This window comes from Miscanthus floridulus, chromosome 18, assembly GCF_019320115.1.
Source record: "Miscanthus floridulus cultivar M001 chromosome 18, ASM1932011v1, whole genome shotgun sequence".
Taxonomy (NCBI): Eukaryota; Viridiplantae; Streptophyta; class Magnoliopsida; order Poales; family Poaceae; genus Miscanthus; species Miscanthus floridulus.
Window position 1 is genome coordinate 103648284 of NC_089597.1, and position 12772 is coordinate 103661055.

The following is a 12772-nucleotide window of genomic DNA, read 5'->3' on the forward strand; positions in this document are numbered from 1 at the left end:
CGGCAATGCGCTCTTACCGAGGCTCAATCGACCTGGCTGAAAGGTGGAGGAGGTGGAGGAGGTCACGGCGAGGCTGCAGGCGGACGGGGCAACGTGTTTTCGTGGTGGTTTGCTCGTACGGCAGCGGCGATGCTTGGTCGGCAATGGCGGATGGCAGAGCTCGCGCGTCGCTGCGTGTTGTGGGAGGAGAGGAAAAGCGAAATGGGGAGGCGAGTGCGTTCGGGCAGGCGCGAGTGGCTTCAAGGCACGGCTGCGACGCCAGGAGGCGCACGGCGCGTGGCTAACGCGACAGCAAGCCGGCGACGCGCGGCACACACGCGTCCGGCGTTTTCTGAAAACGGTCGGTCACTGTAGCGCGCATTCAGTCGACTTGGATCGCCTGACAGCGTGAATTCAACGCCATACTACGGCTAATCCAGTGATGCTTTGCAGAAATGGTGTACATGAAAAATGTAGAGGTACCATCCAGCTACATTTTCCTTTCAAAGACCATTTCCTAATTCGCCAAGGATCAGCAGTTATATGAAGCCCAAGTTGGCCTGATCTCACTGAAATGCAACATGACTTAGGATATTTTTCTAAGTGTTGAAAACAGCATGTATTTCTGACTTGTGGGCCATGTTTGACCATGCTCTAGACCTTTTCATGAGTTGACCATAAAACAACTTTTGTTCCTTAATAAATTTACTACAACTTTGCTTTAGGTTGCTCCAACATGCATAGACTCTAAGTTACTCTTTTTAAACAGTCAAACAGTGAGACTCCTAGGGTCAATTCTAGTCAAACCTTCACTCAAGGGCAATTCTGTCATTTTGACCTACATGAACAATGTTCCAACAAGTAAACTAAATGTAGTTAAGGTGTATTAGACCATGATCAACCATTTTACAAAGTTGTTATTCCACTTCTACTGATCACATGTGATAAAGAAAGTAAAACAAGCAATTCATACATATGTTTCGATACAATGTTTCACATGTTGCATGACCTTGTTGTTATCCTATACTTGTCACATTACTACCATATTGCCATGTTCCCAAGTATGAGAGTTTCATTTAACATTCACATGTTGCACTACTACCATTCACAACAACCAAGCATGAAACATACACAGTTGAAAATGTTGCATATGCACGTTTCAATAACAATGACATGATGACATAGATAATGCACATGCTTATGAAATGAAATGCAATTAGTGGAAGCCAAACACCTAGGGTGTTACAATTCTTAGCCAATTCGGCATGAGCGTGGTTGGAACACCTGTCGTTCAACATGATCCAGAGTTGGGCGGATCTGATGGAGATCTTTGTGGGGAACTTCTAGGGCACATACAAGCGCCCTAGGAATCCATGGGACCTCAAGAACTGCTGTCAGAAGGTCGGTGAGACCCTTCGTGGGTACATCCAGCACTTCTCTCGGTAGTGCAACGAGCTCCCTAACGTCGCCGACGCCGACATTATAGGAGCCTTCCTATCCAGGACTACCTACGAGTCTTTGGTTCATAAGCTAGGACACAAGGGCCCATGAACCACCAAGGAACTCCTGGACATCGCCACCAGCCATGCCTCAGGAGAAGAGGCGGTCGAAGCGATCTGAGATCATCTCGAGGTCAAGGCAAGGCGGGACAAGGGTGCCGGTGAAGGCACCTCCAATTGTTCCGCCAAAAGGAAGAACAAGAAACAACAGCGTGAGGACTCACTCATGGCCGCTGCTGACCACAAGGGTGGTCGGAAGCCCATGGAGGGCACTTCGAACCACTTCAAGAACCTACTCGAGGGGCCATGCCTAAACCATGCCTTCCTGCTCAAGGATTGCAGCCTCATGTGGCGGTTCTTGTCCGTAGGCTCCAACAAAGGGGAGCATGGAAAGGACCCTGCCCCCATTGTGGATGATGCCAAGGAGAAGGACGATGGTTGTCCGGAGGCTCCAACAAAGGGGAGCATGGAAAGGACCCTGCCCCCACTGTGGATGATGCCAAGGAGAAGGATGATGGCTTTCCGATGCTGGATGACTGCCTTATGATATTTGGAGGATCAGCAGCCTACGACTCCAAACGTCGTCAGAAGGCCGCACGCCGCGAGGTCTACATGGCCGAACCGGTGACACCTCCCTTCCTCTGGTGGTCAGAGTCCACCATAACCTTCGATCGGACCAATCATCCGGATAGCATCCCGCACCAAGGAAGATATCCGCTCATGGTCGACCTGATCGTCAGCCCGAAGTGGCTCACCAAAGTACTAATGGATGAAGGCAGCGGCCTCAACATCATGTATGCTAAGACGCTCGACAAGATGGGCATCGACCGGACATGCCTCCACCCAACCCGAGCACCTTTCCATGGCATCGTGCCTGGGAGGCAGGCCATGCCACTTGGGCAGATCGATCTACCCATTACCTTTGGGGATCAGTTCAATTACAGGACTAAAACCCTCACCTTCGAGGTGGTTGGGTTCCCTGGAACCTTCCATGCCATCCTAGGGCGTCCATGCTACGTGAAGTTCATGGCCGTCCCCAACTATACATACCTTAAGATAAATATGTCGGGCCCCTACTGGGTCATCACCGTCGGCACCTCCTTCTAGCGTGCCTATGAGTGCGAGGTCGAGTGCTGCGGTCACACCGCAGCAATCGTCGCCTATGGGGAGCTCGCCACCCTCAAGGAGGAGGTCACCGAAGAAGCGCCCGATGCCAAGAAGTCCATCAGGTCATTCGAGTTGGTAGGGGGCTCTAAAGAAGTCCTAATAGACTCTAGGAGCACTGAGGGCAAAACGGTATGGATTGGTACCATGCTTTCCTTCGAATAGGAAAGCGCGCTCATCGACTTCCTCCGCGACAATAAAGCCATCTTTGCATAGAAACCCTCGGATATGCCATGCATTCCGAGGGAGGTCACCAAGCATACCTTGAAGATCCACCTAGGCTCCAAGCCAGTGAAGCAACACCTACGTCGCTTCGACAAGGAGAAACGTAGGGCCATCGATGAAGAGATAGCAAAACTATCGGTTGCTGGATTCATCAAGGAAGTATACCACCTAGAGTGGTTAGCCAATCTCGTTCTTGTATGAAAGAAGAGTGGGAAATGGAGGATGTTTGTAGACTATACGGGTCTCAACAAGGCATGCCCAAAGGATCCATTTTGTTTGGCGTGCATAGACCAAATAGTCGACTCTATCTCGGGGTGCGAAACCCTCTGCTTCCTTGATGCGTACTCCGGGTACCATCAAATAGCGATGAAAGAGTTCGACCAGCTCATGACATCTTTCATCACCCCCTTCGGATCATTCTACTATGTTTCAATGTCATTTGGTCTGAAGAACGCTGGGGCTATGTACCAGTGCTGTTTGCTCAAATGCTTCAAAGAACTCATCGGGCGGACCATTGAGGTCTACATTAACGACATCGTCGTTAAGTCCAAACGGGCTGACCACCTCATTGCCAGTCTTGAGCAGACCTTTGCAAAACTCCAAGCGAATGGCATCAAACTCAATCTCAAGAAGTGTGTTTTCGGGGTCCCAAGGGGCATGCTGCTCGGCTTCATCGTCTCAGAGCATGGCATCGAAGCTAATCCAGAGAAAATCTCAGCCATCATAAGGATGGGCCCGATTTAGAACATAAAGGGGGTTCAGTGAGTCACAGGGTGCTTCGCCGCACTCAGCTGATTCATCTCGCGCCTCGGCGAATGAGGTCTCCCCCTTTATCGCCTCCTAAAGAAAGCCGACCGCTTCAAGTGGACATCCGAGGCCCAGGAGTCACTTGACATGGTCAAACTGCTTCTAACAAAGGCTCTGATCTTGGTTCCTCCAACCAATGGAGAATCCCTTCTGCTATACATAGCGGCCACCATGCAAGTGGTCCGCGCCGCCCTGGTAGTGGAGCGGGAAGAAGAGGGGCATGCCTTCAAGGTGTCGCGCCCTGTGTACTTCATCAGCGAGGTACTATCCGACTCTAAGGGGGTGTTTGGCATGGCTCTGGAGCTGAACTCTAGCAACTCCAGCCAATTTTCTAGCCAAACACCCCAACTCCAAAACTCCATGGAGCTGCCAACTCTATGGAGCTGTAGTGCAAATGGAGGTGGAGTTTTGGAGCACCTCTTTTGCAGCTCCGACTCCACCTAGAGCTGGCTCCACCTAGAGCTCTGACTCCAACTAGAACTGGCTCCACCTGGAGTTCTGGAGTGGAGCAGCTCCACCCAGAGTTGGAGCCATGCCAAATAGGGCCTAAGACCCGCTACTCCCAAATCCAGAAGCTCCTATATGCTGTCCTCATCACCAAGAAGAAGCTACGCCACTACTTTGAGTCTCACCCGGTGATGGTCGTGATGTTGTTCCCCCTTAGCGAGGTCGTCCAAAGCCAGGATGCCATGGGAAGAACTGCAAAGTGGGTGCTCAAGCTAATGGATCAGGGCATTACTTATGCCTCCCGAACGACGATCAAGTCCTAGGTGTTGGCTAACTTCATCACGGAATGGACCGAGGTTCAAACACCACCGGTGGTCGTTGATCAAGAGTACTAGATGATGACTTCAATGGATCACTGATGAAGAAGGGCGTCAGCGTAGGACTGGTCTTCGTATCACCCCTCGGGGTACGCATGAGGTACATGGTTCATCTCTATTTCCCCTCATCCAATAATGTGACTGAGTATGAAGCACTCATCAACGACCTACGCATTGCCATCGAGTTGGGCATCTGATGCCTCGACATCCAGGGTGACTCCCAGCTAGTCGTCAACCAAGTCATGAAGGAGTCAAACTGTCATGATGTTAAGATGGTTGCGTACTACCAAGAAGTCTGACCGCTGGAGGTCAAATTCGATGGCCTTGAACTCAATCACATCCCAAGACGCCTCAACAAGGTGGCCGATGCGCTTGTGAAGGCGGCATCCAGCCGAGAGCCGGTGCCAACAGGTGTCTTTGCTAGCAACCAACACAAGCCCTCGGTGCGCTACGAAGGGTCAGAATGGGCCAACGATGGTCCGCTCGATCTAGCCTCGGGGGCTAACCAACTGATGGCTCCGTCCGACCCTGAGGTCATAGAGCTTGAAGAGGATCCAGCGACAGAGCTCGACCCTTTGGTCGACTGGAGAACACTCTACCTCGACTACCTCCTCCATGACACGCTGTCGACAGACAAGATAGAAGCTCGATGGCTCGCACGTCGTGCCAAGTCCTTCGTTCTTGTAGAGGGCGAACTCTACAAACGAAGCCACACTAGGATCCTGCAGCTCTGCATTCCCATCGAACAGGGGAAGCATTTGCTAGGTGATATCCATGGTGGAGTCTGTGGTCACCACACCATGCCCAGAACCTTGGCTAGAAATGCAATTTGATAGGGCTTCTACTAGCCCACTACAGTGGCCGACACCGAGCGGATCGTGCGCACTTGCGAAAGGTGTCAGTACTATGCTCAGCAAACTCACCTCCTGGCCTAGGCACTCCAGATGATCCCCATCATGTGGCCCTTTACGGTCTGGGGGCTCGATCTGGTTGGGCCTCTCAAAAAGGCGCCCGGAGGATACACCCACTTGCTTGTCACCATAGACAAGTTCACAAAATGGATCGAAGCTCGACCGATCTCCGTGATCAAATCTGAGCAAGCCATGCTGTTCTTCCTCAACATCATCCATTGCTTTGGAGTACCGAACTCCATCATTATAGACAACGGCACACAGTTCACCGACAACAAGTTCCTTCAATTCTGCGATGAAAACCACATCCGGGTCGATTGGGCCGCCGTCGTGCACCCTCGAACAAACGGGCAGGTCGAGCGCACAACTGACATGCTCCTATAGGGCCTCAAGCCTAGGATCTTCAACTGGTTGAACAAATTTGGCGCACGCTGGGTCGCTGAGCTCCCCGTAGTGCTATGGAGCCTAAGGACAACTCCTAGTCGAGCCACCGACTACACACCTTTCTTCATGGTCTACGGTTCCAAGGTTGTCCTCGTAACCGACCTCGACTATGGAGCACCAAGGATCAGTGCATATGATGAACAGGGAGCCAAGGCATCCCACAAAGATGCCATGGACTAGTTAGACAAAGCCCATGATGTTGCCCTCCTCCGCTCGACCAAGTACCAGCAGACGCTGCATCGGTACCGCAGCCGATGGGTGTGAGACCGAGCCTTCAACATCGGGGACCTGGTTCTCCGCCTTATGCAGAGCAACAAGGACCGCCACAAGCTCTCCCCACCCTGGGAGGGGCCATATGTCGTTGTGGAAGTACTCTGGCCAGGCGCCAACAAGTTGAAAACCATCGATGGTGAGGTCTTCACCAACACCTAGAACATTGAGCAGCTACGTCATTTTTACCCCTAAATAAATGCATACTTTCTCTTATCAGTTTTGTCATCGAAATCCCTGATCTTTCATGACATCCGACCCCTGCAAGTGCGAGGGGTCGGACCTTACTCAGGGGCTAGTATGAGTACATTTATCTTACAAACATTCTCTGTGTTTTCCCTCTTTTCTCATGGTAAGTCCTAAGGGCTAGGATTTCGGGAACAAACTCTGAGTATTACTGGTAGGACTGTGGGAAACCCATGCCCCAGCGGCTACGGTCTCCTTGCTCACCAGGGTGATCTAAATTGGCTCGCCTGCACTCTGAGTTTTTTGTGACCTTAACTATGGGAAGGGTCGGAAGGCATTAAACCTCTTTTGCCAAAAAGAGGGAGAAGAGCTAAAAAGCTGTTTGCCGTAACAAAATTTAAGAACTTGTTCATTTTTTCACAAATTCATCGCTTATAAAGTGATTTCATCATGAAAAGGGACTGATGTATTCATGAATACAAAAGACTGTTCCCATGGGGCTCCCTCCACAACCTAAATGATTACATTTTTTTACCAGTTCTACTCTAAATACTACTATGATCGTCGCGCCACGCTCTCCATCGGCAACGTCCTACCGCTCTGCGGGATCCCTGAGGGTGCCATCATCTGCAACATCTAGCACCACATCAGTGACCGTGGCATCTTCATCGAGGCGTCTAGGGACTACGCCATCGTGATCAGCCGCAACCCTAACAACGGCACCTTGATGGGGACGCTGCCCACCAAAGTATGGCCACCATGACTGGTGGATGTCTCCGACATCTCATCAAATTTCATGAATTGGCTGATCTAAGCGGCTGCAAGGGCGAAGCCCCCCATCGACGCAGTCCTGGGTGGCTTCCCCACCGACAAGGCTTGCCCGGAGAACATTCGCCGGAAGAGGTCCCTGTACGGCTCCATCCCGACAAAGGCCTCGCGGACGAAGACAAAGCCAACAACGCTCAACACCCTCCAGTGCGCCTCCTCCTTCAGCGGAAGCGGCCTCTTCTCGATGAAGGCGGCCGACACCATCTTATCTACATTGGATGACCTCTAGCTCGATATCGCGCTCTAGATTCACGAGCAGGTGTGTGAGTTTTCCTCTCCCTGGCATTACCCTCTCTCACTTAGGAACCGCTGCAATGCAGGAACGCATTTGGTGAAAAGGAAGGAGGGGAGGCAGTAGCTCAAGAATAGGCGGAGGAATGGGACGAGAACCCTCTCCCTCCCCCTATTTAAGGAAGAGGCGCAGCAGTTGGAGAAAGATGAAAGGTTGGGACAAAAAACTCTCTCCCTTCCCTTATTCAATGCAGATGGGAATTCGATGCTAATGGGAATTCGAGGGGACGCATCTAGATCGACGGGATGCGCCCTACTCAACAAGATGATGCCTGGTCAAATGGGATGTGGCTTGGGCATGGCCACCACTACCGCACGCCGGGCGTGAGAAACAAGGCGCACCCGCATGTAGGTGACTCTCCTCTTCCCCAGGCAGGACCTGGAAGGACCCAACGACGAAACCTCCACCAAGGGGAGCCCAATGGGCCTCCTGGGTCGATCGGACGACAAGGGTGAATGCCGAATGAACGGCTGCCGAAAGATAAGCACCTTTGTTTACTTACTTTGCGTGTCAATTTTACTACCGAGACTCCGACCCGTACAACGGCAAGGGCACGGACATCGCTCGGGGGCTACCGAGAGTGTCTACATGTTTAGACATTCTCTTTGCCCGACCCCTCCTTATGTTAAAAAACCAGAGGCATGGTGTGCGGGTGTAAACTTTGAGTAAAACTGGACGAATCGCTAGACCCTACGCCCTAGCGGCTATGACATTTTTTGTTCACCACCGTAATCGAATTCTTTGTCGCCGCACCCCTAGCCTTAGCATCCACCTTCTTGAGAAGGATTTGGTGGGGCTTGCTGACATAATCTCCGTCAAGGAGAAGCTATCAGGTCATCTAAGTCAATCGAACGGCTCGGATCGCCACCGAGAGATAGAAACGAAAAATTGCAATGCTCATGCAGGTTACACCAGCCCCGTCGCAAACGTCGGACCCGAACCCCGCATGGACATGTCCGGTAAGAACTTCCAGTCACTCATGCCAACAAGGTAACATCACCAACCCTCGCTTTTGTTTCCATTATATCATACATTCATTCCATATATTCAAGCATTAGCTATGCAATTGCTGCATCTCAACGCTTCGTGTCGCGTCACGAAGCGGTAGTCGCCTCATTCGATATGAGCGGCAACTAACTGAGGTTCAAAGGCCGGCCCACGAAGGGCTCAAGGTTGCCTCACACCAAACAGAGCCAGGGCAGAAAAACCAAGATGAGCCCCAGTGGCCTTGCCCGACCCCGCTAAGAAGCGAACAGGGATGTCTTGACCTTTCTCGTTTGATTCTAACCTCGAGCTAAACCCATAGAATCTCCATCGAGGAGAGGCCAATGGGCCACCTGAGCCTATCAAACGGCTCAGGCATCTATCGGGAGATGGGTTAAGAAGTAATGGAATGCCACATGAGGGTTGTACCGACTCCATCAGCGAATGACGGACCTAGATTCTACACAATCATGCCCGTTAGCGAGATCATTGAGCGCGACACTCAAGCCATCGAGGCAAGCATTGTTAGCTTAGCCCCTCTGGTTGCAAAAACTGAGGATGGGGTGACGCGTGAAACACGGCTGACCCCTATCAGACCCCAAGGGGCTCAGGGGCTCATGCCGCCCGATCCTAGATCAAGAGACCGAGGTTTGAAGGCTAACCCGCGAAGGGGCCGAGGCCTCCTCACGTCGAACAAGAGCCAGGGGAGGAAATGCAGATGAGCCCCAGCGACCTTCGCCCAACCCGTATAGAGGCGGTTAGGGTCATCTCAACCTTCAAGTTCAATCTAGCCTCTAGCCAAGCCCATAGAATCCCCATTGAGGGGAATCTATTGGAAGGTGGGTTAAGGAGCAACAGAATGCCACCCGAGGGCTTTGCCGACCCTATCACGGGCGACGGGACTGGATTTTGTTCGAACATCCCCATTAGCGAGCTCATCAAATGCGTCACTCGAGCCATCAAGGCAAGTGACGTCGCCTCAACCCCTCCAGTTGCAAAAACCGCAGACGAGGCGACAGTCACAAAAATGAGCCAACCATTGACCGAATCCTCGCCACGCGTGGGGGCTCAGGGAAGGCCGGACTTGCAATGAGACTGAACACATGGTCATAGAATGATATCTAAATCCTAAGGAAGGGGTACATGCGAATACAAGAGTAGTTCCGCTATCCTCTTTTTGGTCTCCAGTGACATCCGACCCCTGCAACCACAAGGGGTTGGACCTCACTCGGGGGCTGATAAAAGTATAAATACCTCCTTTTTCAAAACAGTCGCTGCGTTGGACCTCTTCCTCACGTTATGCGGTAAGGTTTGTGGGAACAAATAACCGAGCATGCCTGGTAAGACTACAAAAAACCCATGCCCCGACGGCTATGGTAACTTTGCTCACTTGCATAATCAAAATTCCCCTCTTATACACCTCGGGCCCTATGGCCTTAACAAACAGAAGGGTCGGATTGCATGAGCACCTTTTTTTTGAATGCACAAGGGGAAGAAAGCAAGTTCAATCAAACAAAATGAAATTGTGAATTTATTTAACAAAACAAAGTTGTGAATCTATTTTCAAAAGATGAAAGTGTCGACACTTGTCCACATATTACAAATAAATGTCCATCAGACTCATTTGACTAACTACCCCCTCTCCATGAGAACCATATCTTCAATCTTGCTCACTAGGGTTTCCGCAAAAGGAGTCACCGTCGCTTCTATGTCATCCAGCACGAAGGGTTGATAACTAGGCGCAAAACCGAGGCTCATTGCCTCAAAATCGATGTTGTCATCATAATGCGAGCGGCGATGGCAAATGCTTGGGTGGTCCCTAAGCGAAGAGCTTCCTTCTCTAGCTGGTGCACCCGTGCCATGATATCTGCGGCATGGGCCACGAGCGAGTTGGTCCCCTCCGCCTGCACCACCTGCAGGTTGTAGTAGACTACGCTAGGAGCAACCTTCAGGATATCGAGCTTGTCGCTCTCCGCTTGAAGAAGACTCCTCGCCTCGGTGAGATCCTTAGCTAGTCCGGTAGCAGCACCCTCAGCCTCTAGCTTCTAGGCTCTCGCGGTCTCCAGCTCGGCTTGGAGGGTGCTGATCCTCTATTGCGCCTCGTTGCTCTCTTAGACGGCCCGGGCGCGCTCCCCGTAGGCCACGCTATGCTCCAAGAGGAGCCTCTCTGCAGTATGGCATAGCTTGTCTCACTCCATGCGTAGCCAGGCGACCATCTCAGCGTCTAGTTTTGCCCTCTGCTCTAGGGCCATGGACCTCTCCTCGACTACTAGCCTAAGATCCCGCTCCTTCTCGGCCTCGACTAGGTGGTCGATGATCTGCTGGTAGGCCTCGGCGTCCCACTGGAGCAGCTCATCCCACTCCTGCACTCTAGCGGCCTCCTCCTGATCTCGTTGTGCCCTCTCCGTCAGTTCATCAAAAGACTTCTCGCCCGCCGCCAAAGATCGTCCGCCTCCACGGCAAAGGGAGTCATCTCGGCCACCATCTGGCAAAGCTGGGTGGTCATGTCCCTATGTAGCCATGCCTCATTGATGAGGTAGTCCCAATCCTCCTTGTGTTCATGAAGGAATTAGGATTTCTCCTGGCTATGAGCAATAAGAGACTGAAAAAAGGCGGTGGTTAGAAAACAAAAATAGATGAAGAAAAAAGAGATCGAGAGGAAAGACCAAGTGAATACCCGACCGGTAGGAACAATTACGTCTCGAAGGGTGCCACTAGCCTAATTTAGAGCTTCCAGCGTGGCCATGAACCCCTCGCTGAGCTTCTCCCGCTCTATGCCCTCGGCGGCATCGTCGAGGGTGAAAAGATCCGACGATGGGTCCCACGAACTCACCCACCAGAGCGGGGGCTCATCCCGCATGGGCAGGTGGTAGCCCTCCAATGGCAGGACCAGGGACAACTCCCTACCAGTCTCCTTGGCAACCGATGCAGTGTCCGAGGGTCCCTGGGCCATGACCCCCTCGGTCCCACCCATGACGGGTGTCGTCTCTAAGGCCACCGGTGGCACGGGACGTGCCGCTGCATCGAGCACCTCCACCATAGCTTCTAGCTGTGACCCATTCATCATAGCCACCATGACCTCTGCCTCTGTCAGTGGGACCTCGTCCGACTGCGATGCGCCTGCCGTGGTCGAAGCAACGGGTGAGGCCGACAGCTCCACCCGGCCCGACGTCGGCAGCGGCATCTCTTCTATCGCCAGTTGAGCAGTGACCTCCGAGGGTGCCTCCTCTACCTCACCGATAGCTTGACCTGCCAAGGACACGAGCACCACTACAGGTAGCGCTAGACCAGCCGATGAGGCTATGATGTCGGCTCCGCTCTCGCCCAAAACGGGAGCGACATTAGGTGGCGACCCCAAGTTCCATGCTCCACCTCATCGAGGCGGGACCATTTTGAGCCCGTCCCTGACTCCCAGGCCAAGGGGCTTGCCTCCCTCATATCTGGGGGCACGGCGATGGAGCCACCCCCTCTCTCGGTGCCGTGGGCACGGCGGTGGATCCGCCCGCTCCCGCCGGCTCTTGGGGCGTGGCCATAGATCCGCCTGCCCCTGATGGTGCTAATGATGGGTCGGTGGTCTGACCCACCTCCTCTAGCCTCATGGCCTCACCTTCCCCTGCGTGGAATGGGAAGGGTCCCTGCATTGACGAGTGGGTGCCTGTCAGTGCATCCACGCTTCCTAGGTCATCCCACTCAATGTCGGCGACTACCTCATCATATTCCTCATCGTCGTCGTCATCGTTGTCATTGTCTGTCTCCTCTCCTCGCTCCTGTGCTTGCTATTTTTGCTGCTTCTTCCTCCTCTCGACCTCCTTCATCTTCTTCTGCAACTTGGCCGCGGTGCGATTTGTCGTCGCCATGAGCGGTTCCTTCGGCAGCAGAGCCGCGTGGTCCATAAGGACGAGCCTCTTTGGCTGGTCCCGCTATCTCAATGTCAGCAGCAAGAAGTCAGGAGATCAATTAAAAAGGAGGCATGGGGAAAGAGAACTTATGAAGTCGATGTACCACGGTTTCGGCCGCATTGGGGGGGTGCCCCGGCACCGAATACACAAAATCAAGAATGACGCCGGCGTCATCCTTCGAAGGCTCCATCACCTCCTTGATGCGTTGTGTGTCACTTCGGAGGGGAGAGTGCTTCATCGACAAGCGTCGTCCCCTCAAGTGATGCCCGAGCGCTATTAGGTATAGGGGAAGCGCGCGACTCATCAGTAGCGACACCCTCAGCGTGTGGTAGGCGCCAATGATCCCTGACCCCTTCACGCCCCTCTCCTTCAGAATTTGGAGGGCGGTGAGATGGTCCTAGATTTTCTTCTTATCTTTATCTGGGACCCCACATCCTCCATGATTCCAAGAACTCTTCGA